Genomic DNA, 24,768 nt, shown 5'->3' with positions numbered 1-24,768 from the left:
TTCCTCCAGAGTATTAATGCAGAGGAGCTGGTTCAGATCCCTCCTGGTCAGTTTGGCGCAGCAGCCTCTGTCCAAGGGGTACAGAGGGAACCCACAGAAACCAGGACGCAGACTTGCCCAGAGGTGAGTGGGGACCGTGGGAGCTGCCACAAGCCACGTTTAAGGCAGCGGCCGCACCACCAGGGCAAGGCCTGGGGAGAAAAGGTCAGAGGAAGGCTTTTACTTGTTTTCCACCAAAGCCTGCAGCCAAAAGACTGCCCGCTGGAGATGATAGGGAGAACGTGTGTCAGAGAAAATTAGAGATTTCCAAGAAAATTGGGAAAAGGGAAGTCATGTGAGGAAGAGAGACAGGGAGTAAACAAAAGCAAGCAGAATGAGGACAGAGAACAGCATGAAGTTAAAAAAAACACACCAAAAAAGCAAAACAAGGACAGTATACATGTAAAAGTATCCATTTTAGAAGACCAGCTACAGCTCAAACTCAGGCACTTCAGCGGGAAACTTTGCAGCCTGGTACAGGAGATTAGCTGAGAGGACCATAAGTCTCCATCCTAGTGTTCACATTTCTGGAAGGAATAGGCAGCACAACTCTCATCTGCTTCACTTTTAGGTGTTCCTTCCCTTGGCTCTCATGTAATAAACTCTGGGCATCTGTTTCCCCAGGGTTTCCTCAGGACAAGTTAATACCAGGAAAGATCTGGTTCCTTTGTGAATGCCTTCTCCTTTTCAAAACATAAAGATTTAATCATAGTCAACTGCTGCATTAACTTGCACTAAGTGCAGCTCACCCCGAGGGTCTGCTTTGTCTCAGGGAAGACCTCAGGTAGTTCATGATCACTATAAGTCCGATCAAGTCTGGGAAGTCTGTGATGTTCTCAGTATTGTGCTAGCAATGTTTAGTGCTACAGTGCATTTGTTAGTGTCTAATCACCAGAATCAGAGAGGTGAGGTCTCAACATGTATAAATTGGCATAAATTTGAAGTTGGTTAACAAAATGTACAGAAGTTTCATGGTTAGGCTTTCTATTAGATTGTTCTTGGTGAATTTAAGTATGTCATAAGACTCTTCACACAATCAATACCCCAAAAAAGGGTGGGTACTTTTACAGGTCTTGATGAATGTCAAAATGAAACTTTTTGTATAGTAGTCTGCCCTGAGCTACTCATCTCTGTTGCTGGACTGAGATGCCTCCTTGCCCTATCTTTAAACTCTTTAAACATATTTCTGCTGAAGTAAGAACATGAGCAAAGTGGCCACTTGTATTTCCTCCATCTGCACAGTCAGTTTGAAAGCCAAACTTTCCTCAACTTTGGGTTTCTTTTGGCAAAGGCTGAATAAGAAATCCTAACTATTAGATGAACCAAGAACTCAGTAGTTTTGGACCACACATCTATTACTAATTACATATTTGAACTTATCTTTGGAGGTCAGGATAGACAACCCAAAGGCTTTTGGTAGATGGGAAGATGTGTTGGTCTTACAAGATGTATTGTCGAGCATTTTTATTTCTAGGTGGCTTTTAGACTGTATTGTTATTTCATGTTTTCCACATGGCAAATATATACTTTGGATTCACTTATTTTAATTCCTCCAAATATTTTGTTTTCTTTCTTTCTGTACTTTTTTCTCTTGCCACATCTGGCAGTAAGCACCTGCCTGTGACAATTTAAGAATAAATTTGCTCAGCTATGCTAAGGAGCTTCCAGATCTTTTTGTTTTATATTCTCTATGTTCTTAACCTCCTTTAGGGTCTAGCTCAATGACTTTGTCTTTTGTAACCATACCCATCACACTGACTTAAAATTTGTTCCTGGCTCCTGCTTTATGTCCTTTCTTTTGTCATTTTGCAGTCAGGTGCTCTGAAGTTAGCCATTTCTGATTTTAGATCAGCACACTAAAAGAAAATGTTACCTTACTAGAACCCAGCTCTGAACCTGAGCAGTTTGCTACACTGAGGTTCTCATTTCGGATGGAAATGGTTAACACACTGCAAGCACAGGAATAGTGCTTGCCCTGTTGAGCTCAGTCTGTCCAAACTCTTCCTGAAAATCTAAGGCTAAGAATACTTTTTTCCTTTACAGCTATTGTTTAGCACTTGCTGTTGACAGTCCTTCCCAGATTAGGGAAAATACTCTCTTTTCTTGGTTTCATTCTACTGACCATACAATTAACCTACTTGGATAGTGTCTGGTTTTGATTAATAACTTCTTATTTTATCACAGGGATGCATATTTTTATTTAGTTTCACATAATTGGTTGGATTTCCCTTGAAAATATATTTCTGAGTTTTTGAAGTCTTTCCAGAGGCAGGAAGGAGTTGTCTTTACACATGCATTACATTAGAGATATTCTCCCTGTGCCCTTTATTTTAGTATAAACTTCTGTGGGCCTGGTGAGCTCCTTCAGTTCTGAAGAAGCACTTCATTTTTCTCCATCATTTTCTCTCATCCTTCTAGAAGGAGTTATTTTTTGCAGAGTAAGGGCAAGCATCCTCTCCCAAAACGATTTTTAAGCTGATATGTTAGTAAATTTTTAAAGGATGTGGGAGATCAGTGCATAAATCTAATGCATCCTGAGCTTGTTACAGTCTACCCAGGTTTGGCTTACTGCAACTAGAAACTTCAGCCTACACTGGATCTCAGATGCAATCAGTTATATCTTTGGCTAGGGACAGTGGATCATAATTAAAATGAGAATTCTGAATTTGTGCAAGTCATTTAAAGGAATAGATGTCTTCCTAGTCTTAACAGTCCTGTGCAATGTTTTAGATAAAATCATATTTTTAAACACAGTATGGATAGGAATGATTTCATTAAAAAAGGAAACAACAAAAATTTTATATTTTTTTTCTGCCAAAACCAAACATTTTTTTCTTTTTCAGCTATTGTTTAACACTTGCTGTGACAAACATTTCCAGATTTTAAAAAATACACTCTTTTCTTGGTTTCATTCTACTGACTGTACAATTAACCTACTTGGATTGTGGGTTTTTTTGATTAATAACTTCTTATTTTATCACAAGGATGAATAATTTTATTTGTTAATACAGATCAAAGATAATTAACTCTCTTTTAAAATGATTGTGATCCTTATATAACAGCATTTAGATTTTAAAGAGTATTTAGATTTTCAAGACTTTTTAGAGCTCTTAAGAAATTAAATAAAACCTGTTCAAACACAGTGAAAACCAGTCAGAAACTAATGATGATAATAGACCAAACTCCTGCTTTAAGAGGCAGTAGAAAAAATCCATTTTATTTATGTTTAAAGTATTTATTTCAAAGCAGGTTTATGAACTTTTTAAATTGTCACTAGCATAAATTGGGAAATAAGCCCTCAAACACAATTGTTTTATTTCACAATAAAATAGCTGTAGAAAGAGATTCACAGATGGTGTTGGGTAACCATATTCTGTGGCATTAAATTTGTAATAATCAACTGCCAGATAGAATGCCTAAATAAATATCAGCTAAATAAATTTCAGTTATGAAGAATGGTATTTTTTTTCCTTACAATGACTTTGTTGCAGAAGGAAACTCAGTATCTCTTGACTTTTACCACATAAAATCTGCATCTTTGAAAACTAGTTTTAAAGTAATTGTGGAGGAGGATGTTGTCAGCAGTGGCCCTGTGTTAATGGCAGCCAGCCTGTGGTAAGACTGTATTTTCTTTTGCTTTCCATGAAAAAGAATCAAAACTAGTGATCAAACATACTTTTACCAGCTCAATCTATAGACATAAAAATGTGTTCTCTGGTAATGTAACATTGATAGGTAATCTTGAAAAGACTGTTGTCTAGGCTACATTGAATGAAACACTTGTAAACGAGTGTTTTGTTATCAAAGGGGGCTGTGAAATTTCTCCTAGTTTCAGAATCAGTTATTTGTGTTCCTTTTAAAAAGAGTTGTCATTATTAACAAATTAAAAAGATTTTTTTCACTTATACAGTCAAAGCTGAGCCTGCTACTGGGTAGATGAAGCTGATAATACTGCCAGGGACTAGGTCATGGAGTCTAAGTGGTGGGAACCAAAAGTGTTAGTCAGGAAACAGGCACAGAGTCAAAAGAAATGGTGATTTAAGGGACTGATTTCTCCCACCAAAACCATAAATTCTGTCTCAATCAGTTTTGCTTGGGATCTCACACTGATGTGCTTTTGTGGTGAACTTTGAACAACTGTCTAGTACTCAGTGCAATCTATAGTCTTATCATATCATGTATAAAGTATTATTACAGGCACCTCACATATACTATTAGGTGTATCAGGTGTATGTATATTACACTACAGTGTAATGAAGACCCTATATTACTAATAAAGATACTAATTTGTATCATGTATATGCATATTATACTACAGGTCTAACTAAATAAGTATGCAAGCTGTTTGCACATGTGGAATTTAAAAATAATAAAAAGAGTGATGATGCAAAGGAACTGCAAAACCCTTAAGTTCTGAGGAAATCAGGAGATCGGCATCTGGAAACCCCAAAGAACAGAGTCCTGAAAATAATTTTCTCAAATAATTTTCTCAAAGTCAAATAAGACATATAGGCTAGAAGTCACTTCCAGACTGAAGGGAGATTAAAGCTGGTTAAAGATATTTAAGTTAAAAGCAAGAGAAGGCGGAAAGAAAGCTCAGGAGTGAGAGTCTTAGGATGGAGAATAAAGTAACAGCACAGGAGTTTTGGGGTAACATTTGAGGAAAGCTGATAAGGGAGATTAGGAAATAACTCTTACAGGCTAAGCCTACAGCAGAGAAATCTGTGGATTTTCAGAGGATTTGATGATGGCAGATAAAAATGTAGAAAGCAGACAATAAGTCAAGGACTTCTCACAGGGGTGCTCTGCAACTCCGGGCTCATACACATTACAACCGTGCAAGAGGCCAATCAATGTTAATATGAGGGAGTGTCATTATTCATACCACGGCTAGAAAGATAACAAAACGTTGGGCCAAAGTAGGCCATTTAGACTTGTAATCAATTAGAGCTGAGGAAACTGACACCTCAAACCTTGCTAGTCAAGTCTAAACCAAGCTTGAATTCAAAGCAAGGTTTAAATCTCAAGAAAGGATTTTCATACAGGGGAGACTTACATGACTTCTATTGAAATAATCATTTTCCAACTGACTGCCTTGCCCCAGTCAAGCCTCTTTTGTAATGAACTTCCTTGGGATTCAAATGTGTCTCCTCTGAATAACGTTAGCAGCTCCAGGTCTCTGCTGAGCACGCTAACGAAGGTGGTCCTACTGCCCCTGCCTGCCTTGCCAACTCAACAGCTGGCTCTTCCACCAGCTCCTCTGAGACTGCCAAAGTGGGACCTCTCATTGTCAGAGTGCTTTGCCATTCTCTGAACACTTCCTAAATTTATTCTATTTAACTTACCATGGCTGTGATCCCTGAGCACACAGAGAAATGAGGCAAGATGAATATTTTCTTTATAGTAGTAGGAATATTATGCAGTAATTGTCTCTTGTGTGTCAGGAGTGTGAATTTTACTCAGAGTTCTTTCTGCAACCAAGCCAGTGACAACCACAAAATCTAAATGAGCATTTAATAATTATTTTTTTACGTGTCTGAAGTAACTGTTTCTTTCAGCTTTGAGTTCCTCATGGGGTTCCTCATGGCCCATGACCACCTACTTAAAACTTCTGGCACTGTTCTAAGAGGATGAAGAAGTAACCAGTTCCCACTTCTAACTTTCTGCTTCTCCTGCCCAGCCACCCTGAGACTCTTCTCTAAAGAACCCTAAGACAGAGGTTATTCTGAAGAAAAGGGTATTCATCTTGAAACAGGAATATGGCTCTGTATAACAAGGAAGAAAGTAGCAAGAGAAAGCTGTCATATAATTTTTTTCCCTTTTGAGTACCTAGTTGCTCATGTATTTTTTGTACCCTTTTTTTCCTCCCCTGAATCCTTCTTGGAAGTGAGCTTACACCCCAATATTTATGGTTAGGTACAGCTGCCTTTACAGGTGATAACAATGCCCTATATACAGTTATCCAGAGAACAGTATGAGGGCTCCTTCCTAGGGACCAAGTGCTCTTCATCTTTGGTGCTTCCAGCTCTTGTACAGCTTTGGTTTTGAACCTAGATGTCCTCAGACACTTTGGAAGGTCTGAGCTGCTACTTCTCTGATAGTCACACCACTTCTCACAGGGATGGATAATATGCACTGTGTAGCTTGCTGCTTCAATTTCTGTGCAGCTTTCTTCCCACTGTTTCTGAAGATAGTTGAAGTCCTCGTGAAAAGTCCTCTTTTAAATCAGTGCTGGAGGAATTTATAGTGTCCTATGCCAAGACAGAATGCAGCAGATAAATAAATCATAAATAAGCTTATATGCAATAGAATATATGCACTAGAACTGGTTAATTAGTAAATTTTCATATTTTAGGTGAGAGGACAAAAAGGTATTTTTTTAATACAAATTTTTTTTTTATTATCGTATTGCTACATTTAAGTAACTGAGTCTGTACTCTAGCACCACTGCCTATGTGATGAAGAGACATTCATAGAATCACAGAATCATAGAATAGTTTGGGTTGGAAGGGACTTTTAAAGGTCATCTAGCCCAACTCCCCTGCAATGAACACGGATCTTTTCAACTAGATCAAGTTGCTCAGAGCCCTGTCCAACCTGACCTTGAATGTTTTCAGGGATGGGGCATCTACAACCTCTCTGGGCAACCTGTTCCAATGTTTCACCACCCTCATTGTAAAAAATTTCTTCCTTATATCTAGTCTAAATCTACCCTCTTTTAGTTTAAAATCAACACCCCTTGTCCTATTGCAGTAGACCCTGCCAAAATGTTTATCCCCATCTTTCCTGTAGCCCCCTTTAAGTACTGAAAGGCTGCAATAAGGTGTCCCCAAAGCCTTCTCCTCTCCAGGCTGAAAAACCCCAACTCTCTCAGCCTTTCATCATAGGAGAGGTGTTCCATCCCTCTGATCATTTTTGTTTCTCTCATCTGGACCTGATCCAACAGGTCCATGTCTTTTTGGTGCTGAGGACTCCAGAGCTGGACACAGTAGTCCAGGTGGGATCTCATGAGAGTGGAGTAGAGGGGCAGAATCGCCTCCCTTGGCCTGCTGGCCAAGTCTTTCCTTTCCTTTCCTTTCCTTTCCTTTCCTTTCCTTTCCTTTCCTTTCCTTTCCTTTCCTTTCCTTTCCTTTCCTTTCCTTTCCTTTCCTTTCCTTTCCTTTCCTTCCCTTCCCTTCCCTTCCCTTCCCTTCCCTTCCCTTCCCTTCCCTTCCCTTCCCTTCCCTTCCCTTCCCTTCCCTTCCCTTCCCTTCCCTTCCCTTCCCTTCCCTTCCCTTCCCTTCCCTTCCCTTCCCTTCCCTTCCCTTCCCTTCCCTTCCCTTCCCTTCCCTTCCCTTCCCTTCCCTTCCCTTCCCTTCCCTTCCCTTCCCTTCCCTTCCCTTCCCTTCCCTTCCCTTCCCTTCCCTTCCCTTCCCTTCCCTTCCCTTCCCTTCCCTTCCCTTCCCTTCCCTTCCCTTCCCTTCCCTTCCCTTCCCTTCCCTTCCCTTCCCTTCCCTTCCCTTCCCTTCCCTTCCCTTCCCTTCCCTTCCCTTCCCTTCCGCAGTTGGTCTTCTGGGCTGTGATTACACATTGTCAGCTCGTGTTCAGCTTTTCATCCACCGGTAAACCCAAGTCCTTCTTGGCAGGGCTGCTCTCAATTTTGCCATCCCGCAGCCTGTATTGATACTTCATTGCTGATTTTCTTTTTACTATTCTTTACTTAGGAAGTCCCACTTTTTTGGGGGGGGTGCTGGCAGGAAGAAAGGCCACCTGTCCTGTGGGAGCTTGTTAATGATTCCTAGAAATATCTGCTCTTATTGGGGAAAAAGTACTTTACCTATAGTCAATCCTATAGAAATGTGAGGTGAGGTCCCAAGACTGCAATACTTATTTTACATAAAACGTCAGGTTGGTCTTTAAATAGCAGTCCCAGAAGCGCAAGGCATTTTATTATCCATTAAGTTACTTAGCATCCACTATATTTTTTTTAAAGTTATTTTCCCCAGAGGAGTCTCTAATATATGGTATTCCAGCACAGAGGAAAAAGAGCAAAGTATCTACAGCAAATAATCTTCTGCTAAATTCAATCCTTATAATTCAGAAAGTATAGTAGATAGTAGTAGTATGAGTGCTGAGGATCCATATGATACCTCTCTAAATTTTGGATCTCTCCTAGACCTCTGTACAGGAAACATGGCAGAGCTTCTTTGTCTTTTTTATAAAAAGGGAAAATATTTGTGTCTTATGTTTTTCCTGAATACTTCTATAGCCAGTATTCTTCTGTGTTGGTTTATGGTGGGCAACTCTAGATACAGGCATGTATGTGAAGGAGCCAAGTGGATAGGTACTCCTGGAGAACAGGAGAAGGCAGACCAGAGGCACTGTATATGTTTTAGCTGTGCAGAATCTCTATGGAAAAACCTACGCTAGAAGCTTACAACAAATGAAGGGGTTTGTCATCAGATTATGGACCTTAATCCAAATGGACATCCTACTGGTTACTTCTGAAAAAAGAGGTGGGTGGAGGAGGGGTTAGTCATATCTCCTCAGATGTCTACCAGAAGAAGTTACTTTCTTTAGATGCCATATTTAGTTGAAATGAGTCTTCTGCTCTGACTTGCCAGGCTTTCTGCATGGGCTGTCTGATAGGCACCCAGGTCAGATTTCTTAAAAGAGGAGAAATTCAGTTTCACAAAGTTTATTCTAAGGCAAAGGTGAGCCCAAAATTCTTTTATTTTCTGTGATGAGGCAAACAATCTAATGTGAAGAACAAAATGTGAGGGGCAATGAATTCTGGAAACTAAGAAAATTAGTTATTGATTATAATAGAGATATGGAGAAGGAGGCCTGAGCTTTACAAAATTAATTAAACAAAGAGAAAAATAAAAGCTTTTTCCAAAAGGAAAAGCTGGAATTTATGAAAAATGCATGCTCAGGAAGAGGTTATGGCCTTGAAGTTAATACCATGAGTGACAGCATCTAGAGAAATAATTTTTTTTTTCAGTTTCCTGAATTATTATGATCACTTTCTTAACTCTGTTGGCTTTAGCTGTCCAGCTCACTAGTATGTCTAGAATTGCTTTACTAGTTAAAGTGATAATATATTACAGCAGATACACAGATACTGTGTTTGAAGGCATCCCCCAAATTTCATGAAGTGCAGAGATAAAGTTGTGTATCACCACAATATGGATTAATTTTCTGGGTTTTGTTATTGTTATTGTTAAAAAACATTCTTTCTTCAGCAAAATTTCCAAATATGAAAAAAGGGGTTCTGCTTGACTGTCCTGTTGTGAGTAATAATGCATGTGTCTTTTTATTCAAACCTCGATCAGGTTTAGTTGTGCAGTGCACTAAGGTGAAGTTCGCTGAGAACAGACGTTGTAGTTAGTAGTGGAGGGAGACTGTGGTCACTCTAACTGCTGTGTGGTAGGCAGGTAAGAGCTTCTCTGGAGACTGTTCAGGACATGAGGGACAAAAAGCATTTATAGAAAGGTATTAATGAAGGTTCACGGTAACTAAAGGATGCAGCTGGTCTTGCCACTCCGACTGATGATCTCCTTCTAAGCTTTCCTATGCCCCTGTCCTCTCAAACTGACTGATGCACAAAGGTCAGTGACTCTGACTTGCTTTAGACTGCTACAAAATCTAGGAAGAGATGTCTTAAAAATCTCTCCAAAGATGGAGAAGGGTTTTTGTCAGTTAGCTAGCTATTTATTTCAGCTCTCTGGAAGAACGTGGCAGGAATTAGAAGAATCATAGAATCATAGAATCGTTTGGGTTGGAAAGGACTTTAAAGATCATCTAGTTACTTCATATCTAAATTAGAGAAGAAACTTTTGGGAGAAGGAACGATCTAAATGTTGGTCTACCTACCCATGTAATGATGACTAAAAGTCAGAGATTTGTAAACCCTCCCCAAAGGTCATGTCTGTAAACCTCTGATGGTGAGACTGGGAAGCAGGGATGTGACTGCACTGTTACTGCTCAGTCAGCAGATTTCAGCCTACCCTCATTTTAAATCTGTTATTTCTAAGCTTTGTGGACTGCAGCATCACTCTCTATCAAATCACTAATCCATAATGAGATTATGAGTCTGTTTGCCCCAATAGGAATGATCATCATTTTTGAAAAAAAATCCCAAAGAAAACAAAGCACTGCAGCAGCTATCCTAAATGCTCTCAGCGAAGTGGCACTGCCATGCCTACCATGACATGGAAGCTTTTGTTCTCCTTATTTTTTAAACACTTTGAGGTTGAAATGACTCGATTCAGCAGAGTCCATTTCCTTTCACGTTCATTTCTTTATGATGCTACAAGAGAAATAACTTCCAGCTTCTAGCCACCCACAGAAGGTACGGTGTAGTGTATCTGGTTTATGTACTTGCGTACACAGCAGCTGCCGATTATATATCATTCGCCAACATACTAAATACAAAGGCAGATAGTTGCCATGTTTGATATGTTAATTTTAAAGGGGTTTTGTTAGCAAACAAGTCTTAGAAATAAAGCAGAAAAATGCCCAAGTTTGGTTCCAGCCTCTCCCCCTCTCCCAGGGAGGAGTTGCTCGCCTCTTCAGCAAGAATTCAAATGAATTGAAAATTCCTTTAGAACTGACAGCCCAAGTGTAAGAATGATAAACGGCTTTGGCCTTGATAATTTTTATTAAGCACTAAATGTCACATTTAACCTGCATTACTGAAAGCAATTACCCATGTATCAACAGTCAAGCAGTGCAGAGCTAGACGCCTGAAGCAGCAGCATTATGCTCCATCTGGGAATAAGGATTTTCAATTAGAAGGCAAATAGCTGGAGAGGGGATCAAGTCCTCCAGTGGCTCCCAAAGGAGGTCTATGAGAAGCAAAGTCTTCATATCCAAGTAATCGCAGGCAATGTCAACAGAGCATTCCAAACCATCTGCTGCCAGAGTAGCGTTTACTTTATCAAATCTCAATATTTACAGAACACTGATCAGCTCGTGGGACCAGGATGGCTCACTGCCAGGGTGTTCCGGGAAATTCATTTTAAGGTGTGTTTCAGTAGGCTAATTAATTTACAAGCACCTGTTTCATCACTGGGAGCTGTTAGCACACCAGATGAGCTGCAGCAGGGGAAGGGGACTTTTTATCCTAGCTAAATTGATTTCAATTGATTTTCATTTACTGATGGCACAGTTGTAGTTTAATATGAGCATGGCCTAAAGTCTTTTTGTTTATTAATGTAAAAGCCAGTTTAGATAGTTTATTATTTACAAATATACTTTGGCTTTAGGAGATCTAGGAAATTTTTTAAGTTAAATACAGCACACACCTTCCTACAGCAAGATGTATTTTACACATCCTATTCCATTTTGGTTAATTGTGAGGTTTTTTTCAATTCTATGCGTTTAAAAGAAAAAAAAATACAGCTTTTCTGTTAAAGGTGGGCCTAATTCTGTTGGTGTGTCATTCAGAAAGTCTCTGTGAAGGAAACATCATGCTGTAAACCTCTTTGTATCTAGCACTAGGAATCATGCCTAATCTCGAACTGCTCTGTCATGCTAGGCATTGAGGTTCCTAACTTCTGTCTCATTTTCCTCCATCAACAAAGGGACTATAATAACTTCTTACACTACATCTTCACATCAGGGACCCAATTCAGGATTAATTAGTTCATGTTTGAATGTCATTTTGTAAATGGAAAGTTCAGGATACTTCTAGTTAAGATGTGACAAGTGTCACAGAGGAGTGATTTGTAAAGCCAAATTAAACATTTTTTGTGTCTTAAGTATGGTGTTTGGAATTAGGGCTTTTTCCCTGGCTAGCTGCAGACCTTCCACAATCTCTGTGCGCTACCCCAGTAATGGCCAAGAGCTGCATTACACAGAAGATAAGTCTTCTTCAGAGCAAACTGGACTTTTGAACATAGAGTATTCTCACAGCAAACTACTCAGATCAGAGTGAAGATCAAGAATGAATTGCAAACATGATTTTGCTAAAATTTTAGAGTGATAGGTTTGAGAAAATAAATCAGAGAGTAACTTGGGAAGAACTTGTGTTAATGCAACAGGATAAGATTTAAGAGGCTTGGAAAGTCCTGGGTTCAGTTTGACAGAAGGGAACTTATTTCCAACCTTTGCATTTGTTATCCATTGACTGGAGGGGTTTTTCTAAAAGAGTGATTTAACCATAAAGCTGTTATAAGTTAACTTGTTTATATATTGCTGGGGGGAGAAAATAATGGATTGGAAATACTTGCAGAAGGAGGAAAATATTTCTATGAGTATCTGCAACTTTCACCTTATGATTAACCATAGCTATGATCTCATTCAGTTTCTAATGTTAAAAGCAGTGTGTTGGGATTTATTTGTCTATTTCTTATCTTTATGTGTAGAGAAATGGGTAGAGATGGGATTTTGATAAGTTGTTTTTGTATTTTGTGTGGTGTGGTGTTTTTTTTTCTGTGGGACACGTCATTGTTTTTCTCATCTCAGAGGCTGTTTGACCACAGTAATATCTGTATCCAAGGGGTCTCTGTTGTATGGAAAATGAAGAAAATTTAATAATGTCACAAGGCTCAGAGAGGGGTCTTTAGTTTGCTTGGTATCTGAGATAAGGGTAGTTGAGCATGATCATAATTTGTTGCTTATAATGTGTTGACCAAGTGCTTGGGTTTGTGCAAAACATAAAATGTGGCATTCCTTGCTTCAAGGAACTACCTTAGTCTAATTAAATTTTTTTAAAAATTGTCCACATTCTATTTCTGATTTTCAGAGGACATGTTCATCAAAAATTTTGACATTTCAAAGAAGAGACAGTAACAGTTTAAAAATGAGAAAGCTGTAGTCTTTCAGGACAGCTGGGATTTGCTTTGACTTCTCAAATCTGAAAAAATACCTTTGAAGAAGGAATGGCTAACAGAACACATTATGAATGTATTAAAAAGCTGGTCTGCAGTCCTAAATATATGGCAGTGGTTGTTATAAAGTCACTCTTGTTTGTACTTAAGAGCATCTTTTTCTTTCTAGATTGTTCCAAATTCAGTGAAAAAAAAAAATTTATTCCACAATATTATTTTTTTCCATATTGCAATCAGTACAGTGATGGATATTTTAAATTTGAAAGAAATGTCAGTAGAAATGTAGATAGGACAAATTGAGGTAGAGCAAATTCTGACTTCTTAGGATCATTTTGGTATATCTCAGGGCTTCAGAACAAGATCAAATTATTTTCACCTACAAAGACAGTTGTATCAGTCATTTAACATGCACATAAATAGCAAGAGAGTAAAATCCTGGACTCTCTGACGTCAATGGCAAAACGTTTAACTGGATCTAAGATTTTACTAAGTAAGTTTTGAGAAAACATGTCAAATTTTCTCCTGCAGCAATTATCTTGAAGTAAGTTTTTTTAATGTTTTACAGAGGGTGTGGTGAATAATGTGGTAAGCCAGCCTGGGGCTGCCAGCTAGCAATTCACAGAATGGTGGAGGGAGGAAGGTGGCACTGATAGTGCCCCTTAGAAGTGATGCAGAAAATGGCTCCATTCTCCCCTGTGACCTCGAGGTGAAAGGATCTATATTTAACTTTTAACAGGGTCCATAATCTATTCACTCCCATCGTTTGCTTTATCGTTCTACTTCAGCACCCTTTCACAGCCTGGCTTCCACAATGCTCTCACAAGGGTGATTCAGCATACTGTAATTTTACTGCTGGTAGTTCTGTTTTCTTTAATGGGATTTGTTTTACTTTGCAATATTACTTTAAGCTCTGATCTGTTGTAGGATAAAGATGTTATTATGACAGTGTTAGCTTCTCTGTAAATTACAGTGCCTTGAGGATTGCATTTTGAGACTTCATGTAAACACTTTACAGAGCTAATAACATAGATACCATATGTAAAGCTTGAAAAATATTTAAATAGGGCACATTTGAAGGAATAAAACAATCAAAAGGCTTTTTGGGGGATAATGAAGATTACACTGAATAGTTTAAACTCAATGTACAGCTTTTAAAACATAACCCATATACCATCATCCATTTTCCCTTTTCTTCCTGCTTACCTACAATTTATTTGAACTATTGGAATATGTTTTCAGCAGAATTCCTCTACAGTAATTGACAAGATCTCTGCAATAATGTCTTTGGAACAACAACCTTTCATTTAATGTAACTATCATTACTCATTTTTGTTAACAGTCTTGACTAGAAGAAAAATAGTTGTTACAAAAATGAAAACAAGCAAGCTAGCTAGCTGCTTAGACAGAAATGCACCACTTTCTGTGATGGCAGTAATGTTGCTTGGATGTTTCGGTTGACTTCAAGTGGGGTTTTTTAATCCCTTTGGAAGCAAGATAGCTGCAAGACTGCAGCTGGTAGTTTGAGTTACAGAGGAACTGCATCCATCAAGGGTTACTACTAATATAATATTTTCACTATAAGACTTTCTGTGGATACTGAAACACAAACCCAACCTTTTATCAAAATGGAGTCTTTATTATTTCATTTTTCTTACAATATTTGTTCCATACTACAGTTTGAACACCTCCCCTCCCCTCCCCTCCCCTCCCCTCCCCTCCCCTCCCCTCTCCTCTCCTCTCCTCTCCTCCCCTCCCCTCCAACTCCAATTATCTCATTTGATTCCATTGACTTCCTTGGAGTTATATGTGTCTGACTAAAGCAAGTATTTTTTGTCCAGTTCTATGCACAGTGCAGCACTATTAAACTATCATCTGGCTTATTTAAAGAAGGTCACATAGCAAGTCCATATCATTCTAGTTATTGTCAGCTGCCTTAGGAAACGATTGGAGGGTATAATGGGATATAAAACAAAAACATGGTGATCCTGTTGTTTAATTTTCTTCATCATCCCAGTTCTAGTGGTGTAATTTCTCCACCTGTTTGGGTTTGTTGTGGGTTTTTTTGGTTTTGGGTTTTTTTTTTTTTTTGGGGGGGGGGGTGCTGGGTATGTTTTTATAGAGAAATTTCATATTTTCCATCAGTTTTCTATGGGTTTTAAATAAAGCCCCGCTTCTCCAGTTAATCTGTAGAGCTAGTGCTGCTTGCATTTCTTCAGTGCAAATTCTGACCTGGGGTTACACATGCAACAGTCCTGTGGTCATGGTTCTTAGTGAGCAGCAGTCACCTAGATAATGCAAAGCTAATTTTACTGAGGAATTCATTCTGCAGTTAATGGTGTTACTCGTTTGAGTAAATGCTGCTCCCTCCAGGTGCCAACGCTGGCAGGTCCTGGTACTGCAGCTCTGAGGAAAGCCACCCGAAGACCACTGACAAATTACTTGCACATTGTTTTGGTGACCCTATCTGAGTACTATCAGTTAAATCCACCTCCTCGCATCTACCTCTTCCTTTTCTTTGTTTCCAAGTCTATTTCTTGCTGTCAAGGAATCTGAAGACAAGGAATCTGAAGACTTGGAACCAGGGCCTGAATCATCAGAAAATGGCACATACTGTGTTACTGTCCTTCTCCAGCATGAGACTGAATGACTCTGTGGTTTCCTATATAAAAAGTGTCTTTTGTGAGATTGCCTCTTTGTTTAAACAAAAAGAGAGAGAGGGAGAGAATGAAATATACTATGGAATACTCAAGCAGATGCTTGGCATTATATTAACACATGTATTATGGCGTATCATGTAATGGTACACTGTGGGGAATAGTAATGAATAGTTTGGAGCACAATAATGTGCATTGTTGATGTTTGTTAAAATAAAGATATTCAATTTATAATAAAAGGGATTAAAAGCTTAATTCATGACTATGTTAATATTTGTCTGCAAGTACACAGATAAATGGTAACGTACCTTATCACATTAAACACCTGCACGTACAAGTTCCCCTGCTGAGATCTCCATGGGATTGTATGTTTTACAGAGCTTAAACTTTCATTTCCCAAAATAATGATATCATTCATTTACAGATATAGATAGGCTCTTCTTACTCAAACTCTATCCTGAAATGAGAATTGTTACTTCAACTACAAAAATGTGGGATTAATTACCACAGTGATTGCCTGCTGCATCATCTGATGGTATTTGTGTATAGAATTTATATATTTTGCAACAATCTGATTGCCTGACAGAAGTGAATTAAGACTTTCTAAAATACACTGCTGTTAAAGGTAAATGATACCTCCAACATGAACGTGATGAGCCAGGTGGTGGTGGGAAACAGATCTCATCTCAGCACAGATCTCCCAGTGTCTTCCCTGTATTTCCCACATGCCATCCTCTGTGAACAACAGAAAAGAATGTGCATTTGTGAAGAAAATGCATAATTAAGGAGGGTGATTGATGTCTGAACTATTTCATTGTTTAGCTCTGCTGTGCAAGTGTTTACAGGCATACTGGATGCCTGTGCAGTCTCAGTGTATGTTCTTGGAAGCATCCAAAGGACAAAATGTCAGCAGAAGCACCCACCATATTCCCCTCCATGAAAAACATAATACAAAATAAAATGGTGATAATTCAGGTCTCTTTGCTTGCCAGCTTTGCTAGAAGTAGGATCAGAAAACAAAAACAGTGCTGTGAAAGCCAGACTAAAAGTGACACAGAACCGTCCTGAGCAAAGTCACCAAACTGGGCACTTGGAAGGATCTGGCTGCATGAAGACAGTTCAAAGAAATCCTGTGGATGCCAAACAGGGACATCTTTCAGAGTGGGGAAAAGAATTCTGGAAAACAGAAGAGGTAGCCAGAGATCAAACATGGCTGTATATTTCCAACTAAATGCTGTGTGAGAGTCTGAAAGGGAACTCATTCCAATACAGTATTTCATGAGAATTCTTTTTTTTTTTAAATAGAAGGTTTCCTCTTATTCTTTAGATGAAATCAATACATCATGTAAGCCCCAAACACAGTTGTAGCTGCTTATGAAGTAAACATTTTATTTAAAACTTTGGTGTGAGAACATTTTCCAGGAGCTCCCAGGTTTACAGCTGTATCATATAGTAAAAATATCCTGGCTAACACATACACAGCAAACCTGCTTAAAACTCTTGACTTTGCTATCTTGTACTCTGCTCAAGCAGATCTCATAGACTCTATGTCGCTTCTAATCTTCTCTTCAGTGTCTTGTGTTGGCTCTACAGCAGCATGTTTCCTCTTCCACCCCCTTGTTCCCCACACACACATTTTTTGAACTTGACCTAGCAGGCATACTATTTAACACATTTTCTATTGACTAACAGTTTAATAGCAAAGTACAGTTTATTAATCGATTGTCCCTTTTAGTACCTATTTTGCTTTTTATTCTACAACTATATTCTCAAAGAAAAGGAAGATTTTGTGTTTTAAAGTTTATTTTTAGCATGCCATTTGATTGGTGCTACAGCATGATGGAGAAATTATGACCCCCTTGGCAGTGTCAGATGCAGTTGCCTAGTATATGGCTACAGTCAGAGTTTTAGTCTATGTTGTGCAATGAAAATTAAGGCTTGGGGTGGGGGTGAGGGGGCGGGGGGGAGAGGGGGATGTATGTATGTGGCTTGTGTGAAGGAATGACTACCTTATGAAACAGGAGAACCAAGAAGTCTATGATTTGAATGTCATCCTGTACCTTCTGAAGTAGCTGTTCATTAAATATGTCTGAAGAACCCATTGGATGTGTGTAAATGTATGCATTAGGAGACATTTTGCATACCCAAGGGTGTGTGAGACACCCATCTTGGGCTGGCAGATGCCAACTGGACCTGGTGGGAAGCTGTGTCTGTCTGGAAGAGCAGCAGGAGGCTGGGAGCAAGAAATTTGAGGGTTTAGAGTTGTGCCAGTCACCTGTATTCCAGCAACTGCTTCTCACCCTTGGTATCCACCCATTAAACCGAGGAATTAAAGAGTAATTTAATGCAATTAAACCTGAATTCCTGTGAGTAGTGTAACTACAAAAGCTCATTTTTCTAGATTTCTGTCCTCTGCTTTGCCCCTGCAGGCCACAGCAGTGGGGGTGCCCATGCTCCCTCTCTCCTGACTCAGTGGTGCGTTAGTAAGGAGTCTCCCACTGCTGACACCCAGGTCTTGGAACTTATGGGGACTTTCTGTGTGTCAGATTTGAAAGTTGGTTGACATTTTCCAGAGGGTTAGAGGGAACTGGAGAGGACAAGCAGGCACAGCAGCAGTACAGCCATGCAAGCAGGAAAGACAAAATCTATGGGCTAACCTGGTCCAGCAGGTCCCCCTGTCCTGGCTACTCATAATTCTTACTCTCTTTATTTTTAACTGTCTCACAAAACAGAACATTTTCATGTACTGTAAGAAGAAATGTTCTTGTTAGGCCTCCATTTTGTATCTTAGATACATTTCAGCAAAACAAGATAAGCTTTAATTTTTTACATTCCTTCTCCAGTTCATGTTCTTTTGAACATTCATTCTTCTGGCTATGTCTAGTTATTAGACACCTGCTCCCAACACCATTCTCAGTGGGGCAATGCATTTGGGATCCTGGGTAAACCAGAAACTTGCTAAAATAATAACTAAGAAACAAGAGACATTAATAAATCAAAATTGAGCTCTGAGTCTTGCTACTGCTAACTGTTTTTTCACGGACTTGGATCTATTTGTGCCCATCACCTGAGAACTAATATACTGCAAAAAGACTGAAACCTGTTATTTCAGCAGCAGCTCTTTAGAGGAAACGACAGGACCTTCACATTTTCCTGCATAGACCAGCTGACACAAGGCTGACTGCGGGCTGGGAAGTTGGGGCAAGTTTTGCTCTGTGTGCTTTTAGGGAAGCTACCGGCCTCAGAGCTGGTGGACAGAAAGGCAAGACAACCAAAACTGGCAGGGCACTGAGACGTTGGATCACCCTTACAAAAAAAGAGATGTGTATTTGGGCTTCCCCTGGTTGCTGGCAGCTCCCTCCAAGGGGTTCTCACCACCAGCAAAGCAGTAAAGAAATGTGTCATGTCACACAGTAATTTGGGATAATAAACCAAAATCACTTAGAGACAACACCATGGCACGACAAGATTTTCTCTAAACTATGACCCTGAAAGTTATGAACGCTGTGAAGAACATTTTTAATCTGCTTGTTCCTGCATGGGTGCTCCAAGCATGCAAATACACTATTAATACAAATGGTTTTTGTCTAACTAGGGAAACACTACTGAAAACACTTGATTTTAAAAACATGAGTATCTATCTCTGTTTCTTATGTATTTGGGATATGAGACTAATAACCTTTGCTACATATTAAATGCCCCTACTAATCTACAGTTATGTTAAATAAGAGTTGTTGATTTTCCCAACAGTTACATTTTCATAAGTAAACCTTTCTTCACACAGCTGTTCTGCAGAAATAAAACTGTGCACATGTATTTTAATTTTTAGTTTCATTTCTCTTTGTCTTTTTAAAATATATACTTTACTAAATTCTAATTCAAAATCTTTGAGTAGAATGTCTCTTATTTATTTGTGATAAATTGGGGCAATGAAACTGGAGAAATTTTCAATTCATATTCTTCTATTAAAAATTATATATGTTTCTGAGGGACATAATTTAAAAAACTCTTCAAAAATTCCTTATTCACATTAGTATTTTAGATCTTTGTCTGAATGTATATTTTTAAAGATAACTGCTGTATGTTTCGAGGAAGATCAGTTTCTTTTTTTTCCCCTCCTCTTATTTCTGCAGAATGACTTTCTTTTTAAACACTGGGACTTTTGTTATGTTAATCAGTCAGGGAACATTTCCAATTCAATTTTACCTGAGCGCTGGTCAGCTAGAGTTTCCTTTGTTTGATGTCCCTTGAGCCTTCCCTTGTCTTTTAAACTGTAATTTAGTTGGAGCTGCTGTCAATTTACTCCGTCCATTACATTTACAGTGATATTCCAGACATTGTCTTCTATTCAGTCATAGAGAAGTTCCTCGACCTAAACAAAATGTGCAGGGAAAAATCCTATAGAAATCGGAAGTACAAGCAGAGAACTCCTGTTCGCCGATGTGCAATACATGCATACAAATAGAATTGTTGCTACCTATCAAGACTATTGTTATTTTGTTTTTAATCTAACAGATCCTCACACTCAAGAGAGCTACCAAATGGAAATTAATTAGGATTTTCAATGAAGTGGACATGTCCCATAAAACTAGACAGTCAGCTTTCTCTCTGCTCTGCCATGCCTCTGTAGTAATGAGATTTTAAACCCTGCTACTTTTTAGCGCCACAGAACAGCCCTTAACATTAAGAGGTGGATTTTTTTATCACAATTACCAGCTGTCATGGAGTTCAACAAATAGAGCAATTTTCTTGCCCTTAGTCCATATCAGCAAGTTCCTCAGGCTTCGATGCACCAGGTGGGAAATTGTTGCTTTGAGCAGTTGCTTTCTGTGGGACGAGAAGGGAAAAAGCTCCAGAAAGAGGGTGTTAGAACTGATTTTAACCACTGAGCTGCCTTGACTGAGGGTGATGCCAATGTCTGCCAGTGGCAGCAGAAGGGGAAAGTATTGCCTGCAGTAGCTTCCACATGTGCCTCTGAAAGCTGTTACCTAGGACTGGAGAGCTTAAAGGTAAAACACTGAAATACAATGACCTCTTCTGTTATCTCCCAAAGAGAGAACAAAAAAGGTGCGGTGAAATGAGAAATCACACAAGGTAGAACTTCCAGTCCATGGAATAAAAGGGAATAAGAAGTTTGGAAAGCTTGGGGTAGATGGAAACAGGTGGAAGTGTGGCATACATGTCCCTCTGTGGCTATACAGGCGTTACGAAGAAGCCAAATTGTCTTTTCTACAAAGCTCCCCAGCCTAGCCAAGGTAGCTCTTGGAGCACCCTGCTTTTCTGGCCTTGGGTGGGAGACAGGTACTGTATTGGCAGTTGTATACTTTGGGGCAGATTCCTGAGAGTCCTGAGGCCTGGGGTACATACTGTGGCAGGGGTCAAACCAAACTCCTCTGGCAGACTGCTCTGGGAAGCTCTGCAACATCATCACCTAAGGGTTCTAAGGGTCCTGAGTCCAGACCATTTGGGGGATGATCAATCCATCCCCAAAAGGCTACAGGTCCACATTCACTAAGAACAGGAGTCTCCCATTTCAAACAAAAGCAGTCTGGCCTGACCCTGCAACACCTGGTCAGTTGCAATTCCTCCAATGTTGAATTTGGTTCTGAAGATACAGCAGACTTGGCTTCTTCGTGTCCAGAACAGCTTGGAGGTTGCATTCATTCACATTGACTCCAGAACAAAAAGAGGTGAGGCACTTTCAGAAATGGCTCAATGTTTCAGGATATTCTATTCAGAATCTCTGTTTTTCCCATTTGGTTTTATATGTACATCTGTAGCCAGCTTTTCCCCTTGAGGACAGGCTTTGGGAATGTCTCTAGGACAGCCAAATAATGAAGCTGTCAATTTATTCATTTGCCACTAGTGTGAAGTTAAAAATAGGAAGTGATCAATAGTTAATGACAGAATGCATGGAAGAGCAGGGGCTGCCTGCCCTCCGACAACAGGCTTGACAAGGTTGCTGTTCTGGCAGTACGCAGACACTTGTACGGCCCTAACCTTCAGCAGCATTGCTTGTTGTAATTATCACGGGTCTTCCCCGGTATTTACCTTCCATCACTCACTCAGCACAAACAATTCTCAGATTGTTTTTCCACTATAAATTGTATTTGGTACCCAGAATTTAAAAGGGCTGAGTTATGGATTTCTTTTTGTGTTCTGGTGGGTTGGGTTTGTTTTTCCTTTTAATTATGATGGGAGATGATCTGTGTGCTCGGTTTAATTTCATTCAGTCTCACCAACTGATACACTGATGTTCTGTATACGCTGCATATTTGAACCACATGTATGGATTTGCATTTCATTCTATGTACAATCAATGAACCTTGTTTTAAAAGCCATGACAAAAGGAGAGATCAGTTTCTTACAGATTTTCTACATAGGACAGTTAATGTATTGCAGTGCAGAAGCTGAGCAGTGGGTCTCAGGGATATCCTTCAGCTGTGATGAACTAGGAGGCTCCCAGAACCCACAGTCCTTGCTGCAGGGAGTCTGCAAGCTCAGACAGTTCATCCACTCCTTGGTGTGACTGGGCCAGCTTCTGCAACCAGGAGAGCCAAAAGCATAACCAGGCCTAACCTTGGTTAATGGGAATTTTGTGATTGTCTTCAGCTGAGACAGGGTTTAGCAGTTATTTTTAAGGGAAGCTCAGATCCTGATGGTGTCTGATACTGACTGAGGCCGGCTTTGGTTATTACCTGTGCTTAATGTATCCTTGAAAATTGCTTATTTGCTGATGGCTGTGTTAAACAATAGAGGCTAGTTACTTACAAGGAACAGTTACTTATGTGTGGAAAGTAATTGATTCCACACCGAAGAAATTATTTATTTCTATTCCACCATTTATATGGGTTCTAAAGTGTAGTAATTATTCCCTTACAGCATAGTTTGTGATATAAATACATATTGGATGTATTTTTTAATGAAACAATTGAAATGTATTTTGTCTGTTGCTTACAAAAACATCAAGAAAGTGGGGGTTTTTTATCTTTCAAAGCTCACAGTACCAGCAAAATTTATGTAACAAGGAAAAGTCTGCTACAAAATGCCTAATTATAACAAGAAGAATTACAATTAAACCGGCTTATGGTTATATCTTAAATAATATTGATTTTTAAGCTAGGTGAACTGAGAAATACTATGAATGCTGCTTGTGTACCAAACTCTAGATAAGGGGAAAGGACGTGCCACAAGGGCCTTAAGTGTTGTTTACTGTGTAACATGACTGTAAAGAAAGCTGTGTGAATCATAGGTTATATTGATTGGGTGGCCTATTTAAAAAAATCAGGGTAAGGAAGTCATGTTTTAGGTTAGTACAGAAGGAAAAATCTGTTAGGCTTTTTGAAGAAAGAGGAAAGTTATCTCTGGTGAAACAAAAGTTTTAGTGTACCTTGCTGATTTTGGCAGGATGTGGTTTTTTCCCTTTTTAAAAACAATTCAAGTTAGATTTCAGAATGAAGATTGTTTAAAAAAAATCTGTTGAGATGAGTTTTCCCTCCAATGTTAAGTTTGAAGTTGTTTGCTGAATGTGATCCGAACTGATGGCAAAGACTGTTTCAGCAATGACACCTGCTCAGCTCTCTTTGTAACTGGCTCAACAAGCTTCTGCCATGCCTCTGTACCAGACTTCCCTGATCACACAGTGGGATCACAAGCTGGGAAGAGGCAGCTACAGCAGCACCAGAGAAGTAGGGGACAGGCTGTGATATAGGACGGTGACCAAGCCACTCCCGGTAAATGCTACACTTGCCAGGCATTGATGGCTGCTAAAGAAGACTAATCACTGACTTTGCCCTTGTGTTCCTCTTGTCCTCTTCTACTGCTGCTTCTTTATCCTGCCAACAGTCCTTTCTTTATCATTTGTATAATTAACATATTTTAATTAGGGTTATTTCTCTCCTTCTAGCCTTGCTGAGGTGATCTGTTCCCAATATTTCTTTTTCTAGCATTCCTTCTAGCCTTTATCTCAGTACTCCTGTCATTGCCAACAATGAAGCAAAGCTGGATTTAACTGCAGTATGTGTCTAGGTCCATGCCAGAGTCCTGGTCCCTTAAGCATATAGAGCTACTCTGGATAGTATATGAGTATACTGGACAGTCTGCCCTCTGACTATGTGCCGTCGACTTGTATTTGGTGGAGACCACAATGTTGGGAGAGAAGGGAAAATTTGTATTTACCAAGCAGTAGATCATAGCATAAAACATCACTGAGATGTCTTTAGTCCCATAAATTCCTGTATTACTCAATTCATGTCTAAGGACAGCCATCCAGACTCATTCAGGACATCCTTGGATGTGTTATTACAGTTGTTTTGGTGTCAAATGTTTGGTTTTCAAAAAAATGAAACCATTCTGGAAATAATCTGTTTCTTATCGTGAGTGCATGTGACTTTTTAGTCTCACTGTGACTGAACTGAAACAAGAGACCTTCTGGTATGATTTTTTGTCACTTGACAAGAGTTTGGAAAACCTGACACAGTTCAAAAAATAAAGAAGTTCCTGTTCAGCAGACCAACCAAAACTTACAAGCCAGCTGAATTTCTACCTAGTGCACATCTAAATGTATTCTCCATCAGAAAATAGCAATTATTGAATACATCATGTACAATGACATCAGGGAGCAAAATGTTCCTCACGCTGCCCAATGGACCATGCTGGAACACCTGTTTCATATCATGAAACCATTTATAATTACTACCAAAGAAGTGAGAGCTGAAATGGCATCATTAAATCTAATTCTGTCACTCATGTCTTTGTTGAAAAAAATCCCTAAGGGGGAGGGGAGAGAAATAAAACATATTAAAAACACTTTCACTCATATTCCAGTGTGTTAAATCTTTGAGCCATAGAAACAAGCAAATATTGATGCTACACATAGTCTTAGAGCTGCTAGTTACTGCCATGCCTCTACACTGCCAAATAGTCATTAAGTACCCTTTTTTTTCCCCTGGAAGATGATGAGACAGTGGTACTTTCAAACAGTCTCACATTGTTCTATTAAATGCCTTGGACTCTACCCCTTGTAAGAAGCACGTCTTGTGCTTTTTTAATTGTTTCTATGTCAGTAAGCAGTTTTGAAGCAGTAAGCCTCTTTTGTGTTTTCTTTAATATTCTTTTGTGCTCTAGGGTACTCAAATGGCCCTTATAGTAAATATGCACCTTTGCCTATAACTAGATGGGGTTTGTGCCTCAGGCTTTCATGCTGCAGCCTGGCCAAGGGAAGTCACATACTCAGGAAATCCATGCTTTGCTATTGCATT

Source organism: Strix uralensis, chromosome 2 (assembly GCF_047716275.1).
Source record: "Strix uralensis isolate ZFMK-TIS-50842 chromosome 2, bStrUra1, whole genome shotgun sequence".
NCBI lineage: Eukaryota > Metazoa > Chordata > Aves > Strigiformes > Strigidae > Strix > Strix uralensis.
This window is presented reverse-complemented; position numbering follows the sequence as displayed.